The sequence below is a fragment of the Colobus angolensis genome, unplaced genomic scaffold (assembly GCF_000951035.1).
Source record: "Colobus angolensis palliatus isolate OR3802 unplaced genomic scaffold, Cang.pa_1.0 Scaffold37, whole genome shotgun sequence".
Taxonomy (NCBI): domain Eukaryota; kingdom Metazoa; phylum Chordata; class Mammalia; order Primates; family Cercopithecidae; genus Colobus; species Colobus angolensis.
In genome coordinates this window covers 1,755,770-1,764,213 of record NW_012117043.1, presented here as the reverse complement: position 1 = coordinate 1,764,213, position 8,444 = coordinate 1,755,770, and the positions used below count along the sequence as shown (strand labels likewise).

The 8,444-nt window shown below is 41.6% G+C and overlaps 1 protein-coding gene and 1 pseudogene across 1 annotated transcript in view; one reads left to right on the top strand and one right to left on the bottom strand.

Annotated features, from left to right (window-relative positions):
- Positions 1–8,444, top strand: part of USP32 (ubiquitin specific peptidase 32) — a 233,496-nt gene that overhangs the window by 36,524 nt on the left and 188,528 nt on the right. The window lies entirely within an intron of this gene.
- On the bottom strand, positions 5,471–5,950 carry LOC105520065 (annotated as a pseudogene).

The window sequence follows — 8,444 nt, the reverse complement described above, 5'->3', positions numbered from 1 at the left end:
CTCGTGATCCACCCGCCTCGGCCTCCCAAAGTGCTGGGATTACAGGCGTGAGCTACCGCGCCCGGCCTATTTTTTACTTTTTAAGAGACAAGGTCTTGCTCTGCTGCCCAGGCTGGAGTGCATGGGTTCAGTCATAACTCACTGCAGCCTCCAACTCCTGGTCTCAAGCAGTCCTCCTGCCCTTGGCTTCCCATGTAGCTGGAACCATAGATGTGTGTCACCATGCCTGCCTGATTATTTATTTCTTGTAGAGATGAGGAGATGAGGTCTCCTTGTGTTGCCCCAGCTGGTCTTGAACTCCTGGTCTGAAGCTGTCCGTCCACCTGGACCACTCAGAGTGCTGGGATTGGAGGTGTGAGCCAGTGCCTGGCCTCTTCATTTATTGTTCTTTCTCTTCCTCAGACTGGATAATCAAAATTGACTATCTTCAAGTTTTGTAATTGTTTTATTTTTTTGAGACAAGGTCTTACTCTGTTGCCTCAGCTGGAGTGCAGTGATGCAGTCATAGTTCACTGTAACCTCATACTTCTCAATTCCAGAATTGTTAATTGGTTTCTTTTTATAATTTCCCATCTCATCTCACTATTGATACTCTCCATTTGGTCTCAAGTATGAGACAGTGTTCTCATACTGGAAGTCATTAGGCATTTTTTTTTCCTTCTTTGAACTTGTTTATAAATAGTTCATTTAAAGTGTTTACCTAGTAAATCAAATGTCTGGACTTGCCTACAGACAGTTTCTATTTAATGCCCTTTTTCCTGTGTGGGCTTCATTTTCTTGTTTGAATGCTTTGCAATTTTTTGTTGAAAATGAGACATTTTAAGTACTGTAGTGTGGCAGCTCTGGAAATTGGATTTCCTACCTGAAGGTTTGTTACTGCTATTTGTTGTTCCTGCTGTTATTTATTTGCTTAGTGACTTTCTTGGACTGATTTTATAAGTTTGTATTCTTTTTTGTGTGCGCTTATTTAGCTTAGTGGTCAGCTAATGATTGGACAGGGATTTTTAAAAATGACTTGAACCTATAAGTTCAGCCTTGGTTGAGGGGTTCTATACTACTCAGCTGTGTCTTCAAATGTTGCACAGTCAATTTACAACTCTGCTTTAGCCTTTACTTCCTGCTTATGTGGAGCTTTAAGGTCAGCCAAAGTGAGAGATACGGGAATTTGGGGGCACATGCACAGCTCTCCACATGCAGGTGGCCTTTTGGATTTCCAGGAATATGTCAGAGCCTTTCAGAGCCCTTGAGGACTTGCTGTTTTCCAGGTTTTCCTTTCAAGTTTTTTGGTTAGCCTCTTGTTAGCCCACTCTGGCAATGTTATCTCTGGCAGCTGTGAAGTTACATAGTTGCCACTGATTATTTTTAACGAATGCCTGGGAAAAAGTTTTATTTGCAGAGTGAACTCAAAGCCAGATCAAATAAAGACAAACCTTGAGAATGAAACTTTTTAGTGAGCTACCAGATAGGTCAAATATTGACACTTCTTTTGAGAAGCTCTAAACCCATTCTGCCTCCTTCAGTGGCTGCTTGACTGTTGGTTTTTACAGCTTAGGGAGATTTTTGGTTTTCAAAGCTATTGCATAACTGGGGAATAGAACATGTTAAAACACCACAAATACTGCTTTTTTTATGTTTTATTTTTTAACAGAGATTCAGCCATTATTTATTTATTTATTCTTTCTTTCTCCTTTTGTTTTTTTTTTTTTTGAGAGAGTGATCTGTCACTCAGCCTGGAGTGCAGTGGCGTGATCATGGCTGACTGCAGCCTTGACCTCCCAGGTGCTAGCGATCCTCCCACCTAGTCTTCTGAGTAGCTGGGACTACAGGCGTGTGCCACCAATTTTTGTAGTTTTTGTAGAGACAGCGTTTGCTATGTTGCCTAGGCTGGTCTCAAACTCTTGGGCTCAAACAGTTCATCTGCTTCAGTCACCCGAAGTGTGAGCCACCGCACTCGACTCAGTCATTTTTCTGGAATAAAGCTCTATGGATTATTGCAAGCATTTGGTTGATTTGTAGAGTTCTGAAAAAGTTGGGTTTTGACAGTTTTTGATAGTGTTCTTCTGTTTTTTTAGAAGAATGGATTTTCAGAGGTCTTTACCATTCCAGCAATCAGCCTCCTTACATATTTTTTTGGAGGGAAAATTTGTATATCCTAAAATGCAAAAGTTATGTGTTCATGCATTTTGATAAGATACAGAACATTTCTATCACCTATGAAAGTTGACTTGTTCCTCTTTCCAGTAAATCTAGCCCATCCTCAGAGGCAATAACTGTTGTGACCTGTCATCATTGATTAGTTGTTCCTGTTCTAAAACTTGGGGAATCACAGATTATCTGCTCTTTTTTTAATCAACCTTCTTTTACTTAATATACTATCTGTGAACATCATCCATGTTGTTACATATATCAGTACTTTTGTTTTTTCCTTTTTATGCTGAAAAGTAGTCTATAATAAGAATGTATCATACTTTTAAGTTTTTGTTTTTGAGGCAGAACCTCACTATGTTGCCCAGGCTGGAATGCAGTGGCGCTATCTCGGCTCACTGCAACCTCCACCTCCTGGGTTCAAGTGATTCTCCTGCCTCAGTCTCCTGAGTAGCTGGGACTACAGGCACTGCCACTATGCCCAGATAATTTTTGTATTTTTAGTAGAGAGGGGGCAAACTCTGTTGGCCAGGCTGGTTTTGAACTCCTGACCTCAAGTGATCTGCCCACCTTGACCTCCCAAAGTGCTGGGATTACAGGCGTGAGCCACACACCCAGCCTTATATCATACTTTTTTGGATTCATTTGTTCATGGACATTTGGCACGAAGTCACCAGTAGCAAAAAAATTGCTAGTTGTAGGCCTGCTCTTGCCTGAGATATCCCATCTGGGTTTTATTATCTACCTGAAGTGGCTCTGCAGTAGCTTTTTTTAGCAGGGACCCTACCAAAGTGACTTTTGGTGGTAGGTGAATTCACTTCAGATCAGCTGCACCAAGCAGATTTACAAATAGTTGGTTGTGTTTCTTTGCTGCATTATACAATTTCTTGTCCTAGGTTTGTAAATTCTTAGCCCACTTTGGCAGTGAAAGGCATATTTCCCAATGTTTATTTATCTCTGTGGTTATCCTCTGATTCAGATGTTGTTAAATTTTCCTCTTTGCCTTTGGAACCAAACTGTTAAAACAGCAATTCCTATCCTGTAACAGAAATCTGAATGCATGGTCCTGCCTTGGCTGTCTTAAGAGAAAGAAATAGAGATGAAGAATAGGCTTGGTCTTTGCTCTCAAGATACTTAAATATACTTGGAGAGATAAGACAAATGTTACCTTTGGAAAAAAGTTATGATATAAAGCAGCATATAATAGGGGAATAGAACACCAGTATAGTGGTTTATTGTGAAATATTTTATACCATCTAATGAGTAATAATAATAAAGTACTGAACTTTAAGAAAAAAGCTTACCTTTACAAAAATGGATTTAATTTCATGCATTTCACACATGCATCTGATTTCTTGACTGGAAGTAGAGTATAGTTGCCGCTAGAATTTAGGGAATGCTCATGGTAATGACAACATCCATCCTGTATCACTGCAGAAAAGGTGAATAACTACTGGTGTAGACAAGGTAACTTCTAAGAGTTTAGAGCATGACAGTGAGCATTGTGCTGCTCTCATGTTTGTTTTGTGCATTGTTAAGTACATAATTTTATTTTCCTTTCATAGACAGTGAGTTCCAATCTCTTCATATGACTTTGTAAAAGCCATTTACATAGATTATCTAAATTATTTTTTATTTTTATTTTTTTTAGACAGAGTCTCTCTCTGTCACCAGGCTGGAGTGCAGTGGTGCAGTCTCTGCTCACTGCAACCTCTGCCTCACGGGTTCAAACGATTCTCCTGCCTCAGCCTTCTCAGTGGCTGGGATTACAGGTGTGCACCACCATCCCTGGCTAATTTTTTTTTTTTTCTTTTTTGAGACGGAGTCTCGCTCTGTTGCCCAGGCTAGAGTGCAGTGGCGCGATCTCGGCTCACTGCAAGTTCTGCTTCCGGGGTTCAAGCGATTCTCTTGCCTCAGTCTCCCGAGTAGCTGGGACTACAGGTGCCCGCCACCACGCCTGGCTAATTTTTTTTTGTATTTTTAGTAGAGATGGGGTTTCACCATGTTGGCCAGGCTGGTCTCGATCTCCTGACCTCAAGTGATCCACTCGCCTCTGCCTCCCAAAGTGCTAGGATTATAGGCGTGAGCCACCGCGCCCGGCCATTTTTGTATTTTTAGTAGAGATGGTGTTTCTCCGTGTTGGCCAAGCTAGTCTTGAACTCCTGGCCTCCAGTGATCCACCTGCTTTGGCCTCCCAAAGTTCTGGGATTACAGGTGTGAGCCACCATGCCGGCCTCTATCTAAATTAAAATGGAGGAGTTGGTCTATTTACTATTGGTACTATAGAAATGATAGTAGTCAGCTTGGGCTACCATCACAAAATACCAAAGACTGGATGATTAAATGACAGAAATATTATTTCCTGTTGGAAATAACGTTTGGTTCCAGCAAGATTTCGTTTTTGGTGAGGGTTCTCTTCCTGGCTTGCAGACGATAGCCTTTCCTGCTCGCTACATCCATACATGCTCTTTCCTCTGTGCCTATGTTATGCTTGAGCCCTCTGGTGTCTCTTCTTATATGAACACTAATCCTGTAAGGTCAGGGTCCTATCCTTACAAGCTTATTTAATAATAATTGCTTCCTTACCCCAAATACAGCCACACTGTGTGTTAGGGCTTCAACATATGAATTTGAGGGAAGGACACATACATTCAGTTCATAAGAGAAATGTAAATACAATGTAATATATTTAAATTCTCCCCTAGACTTATCTTCATCAGTAGCACTGACTATATCTTAGAAACAGGCAGACGCCTTGAAATCATCAAAGATCATTTTTTTCTTGTCCTTTGATAGCTAATTATTCAGTGAACCCTGTTCAGTTACCTTTATCTCTTGAATCTGCCTTCTTACCTCCCTTTTTACTTTATGCCTTAGGCCTGTAATCCCAGCACTTTGGAGACAGAGGCGGGAGGATCGCTTGAGGCCATGCCTTGGAGTTCTCTTGAGTTCATTTCTTGTGTGAACAAAAGCAGTAACAGCTTAACTGGTCTTTATACGGCCATTCTGACCTTTTCCCAGTCTGTTTATTGCATTGACACCAGTGTGCATGTAAACCTGATTGTTCCTTCTTTGTTTAAAGCCAGGAAAGGATTTTTAACATGGCTTAGAATGTCCTTCCATAAACTTGTACCTGATACCTTTATCAGTTAGGTTTAAGTCTGGATGTATATTAAACAAAATAATAGTTTAAATAAGATACAAGGGTTTATTGTTTTCACACGTAAATCTGGAGGTAGGATATCCAAGGGTCATATGGCAGTTTCATGGTCATCTAGGCTTTTTTTTTTTCCAGCCCAGAGGTCTTTTATTTTTTTAACATCTATTATGCCATGAATTCATAGGGAATAGGTTCCAGCAGCTCAGGCTCCTTCCCATTGGTTCTCATAAAGTATGCTTCTCTGGGTGGAGCAGGCTGGTGCTTCAGTTGAACCCAGGTACCTTTCTCTTTGGCTTCTTTCTTATTCTGATCATTTTCCTTCACGCGTTTCAGGAAGCTATCTCAGTTCTTAGAGTGCTTAATGTGCTCAATACGCACATTAATTCTCTTGGCAAGAATCTTGCCCTTAACTTGTTTGTTTACAATGCCAACAGCATGCTGGGTAACATGGTAGACTCTTACAGTTTTGCTATGGTAACACTTGTGGGTCATTCCTTTTTGAACAGTACCCATTCCCTTGATGTCTACGATATCACCTTTCTTATAGATTCGCATATACGTGGCCAGAGGAACTCCATGTTTTCTAAAAGGCCTAGAGAACATGTATCGGTTGCCTCTCCTCTTTCCCTTTGTGTTCATCATTTTGGCAAATTACTGGAAGATGGCAGTTCCGGCCAGAAGGCCATCTAGGCTTTTAAAAATCTTTTTGACCTCGCCATCCTTACTGTATGGCTTATAACTTTGACGTTCACTCAAATATAGATGTGTAAAATGGCTGCTGGAGATGCAGTCATTGTATCTGAGTGCCAGGTGGGAAGAAGAGATAACGGCAAAAGGATATTTGCCAGCTGTTACCTTTTAAGAAGCCTTCTTGGAGGTCCCCCCTAGTCATTTCTACTACATTTCATTGATTATTTCTAGTTGCAAGGGAAACTGAAAAGTATAGTCATTTAGCTAAGGACATTATCATCTTGACTAAAGTCAGGGTTCTGTTTTGTCTGCCCATTATCATTCTAACCTCATTTCTGGCAACTCTGCTTCTTATACCCTATACTCCATTTATATCATACTACTTGCAATTATTTGATTATCCGTGCCACTTTATTCTTTTATATGTGTTTTCCCTGCACAGAATAGCCCTTTGCTTTTTTTTTTTTGGCCAGGTGAACCCCTACTCTTTAGGAATCACCACTTCTTAGAAGCCTTTCCTGATTATTCCCTATTTTGGAACTCCATCGAATACCTCTACTTTAATGTTGCCTATCTGGTATTATAGTTATTTTTGTTGTGTCCTATCTTTTCTACTAAATTTTCAAGTATTAGAATATGGAGACTACGTATTACTCATCTTGACTGATATAAGTAGACATTTAATAAATGCCTGACAGCTGGGTGCGGTGGCTCATGCCTGTAATCCCAGCACTTTGGGAGGATGAGGGAGGTGGATCACCTGAGGTCAGGAGTTCAAGACCAGCCTGGCCAACATGGTGAAACCCTGCCTCTACTGAAAATACAAAAATTAGCCAGGCGTGGTGGTGCGCACCTGTACTTCCAACTACTCGGGAGGCTGAGGCAGGAGAATTGCTTGAACCTGGGAGACGGAGGTTGCAGTGAGCCGAGATCACTCATTCTAGCCTGGGGGACAGAGTAAAACTCCATCTCAAAAAAAAAGAAAAAGCCTGGTACAGTAGACATTTAATTAATGCTTGTTGAAAATAATCAGATAAAAGTACAATTTAAAAATAGCTAGGAAGGGCCTGACACAGTAGTGCAGGCCTGTAGTCCCAACTACTTGGGCAGCAGAGGTGGGAGGACCACTTGAGCCCAGGAGTTGCTGAAAGGTTGGTATGAAGGTGATGGGGGTTTGGGTAGGTGGTAGATTGGTGCCTGATTGTCTTGTGCTGCAAGGAACCAGAGTCTAACCACTCCTCGTAGACTTTCAACCAATCTCTACTTTTTTTCCGCAGCCTCACCTTTTACCCCCTTGACTTTTGTGGTAATTGGTACCATCCATTTCTGAGCCTTTTGGGGCTATGGTCAGGGTAAATTCGTTTGCTTCTTGTTTGAATTTCTCGGCTGCTAGTGCTTAGGTTTTGACTTTCTTGGGTTAGCTTAAGTCAGTGACCACTTCAGATACTTAATGTGCACCAGAAAATTTTGACTGTCTCTTAGGTTCTAATTTCTCTCTTTTCCTATTGTTGTGTTTGTGAGTTAAAAAAAAATTTCAATAGCTTTTGGGATACAGGTGGTTTTTCGTTACATGGATGAAGTGTACAGTAGTGAAATCTGAGATTTTAATGCACCCATTACCCGAGTAGGGTACATTGTACCCATTATGTAGTTTTTTGTTTGTTTTATTTTTTGTTTTTTTGAGACGGAGTTTTGCTCTTGTTGCCCAGGCTGGAGTGCAATGGCACCATCTCGGCTCACCGCAACCTCTGCCTCCCATGTTCAAGCAATTCTCCTGCCTCAGCCTCCCGAGTAGCTGGAATTACAGGCATGCACCACCGTGCCCGGCTAATTTTTTTTTGTATTTTTAGTAGAGACGGGGTTTCTCCATGTTGGTCAGGCTGATCTTGAACTCCTGACCTCAGGTGATCCGCCCACCTTGGCCTCCCAAAGTGCTGGGATTACAGGCGTGAGCTACCACGCCCGTCCCATTATGTAGTTTTTTATCCCTCTGTCCTTGTGAGTTTATATCTTCTTTTATTCTCACTGTAATTTTACTGAGAGAGGGATACAGGGAGAGAGAGAAGATTTTTCAGAAGTCTCTTTTTCCTTTTCTGAAGCTACTTTTTCTTTCTAATACGAAGATAACTAATATCATTTCCTTATTTAAAAAATTTACCACACCTGGGCCGGGCACGGTGGCCCATGTGTGTAATCCCAGCACTTTGGGAGGCCTAGGCTGGCAAATCACTTGAGGTCAGGAGTTTCAGACCAGCCTGGCCAACGTGGTGAAACCCCCTCTCTACTAAAAATATAAAATTTACCCAGTGTTATGGTAGGTGCCTGTAATCCCTGCTACTAGGGAGGCTGAGGCAGGAGAATCGCTTGAACGTGGGAGGTGGAGGTTGCAGTGAGCCGTGATCATGCCACTGCACTCCAGCCTGGGCAACAGAGCGAGACTCAGTCTCAA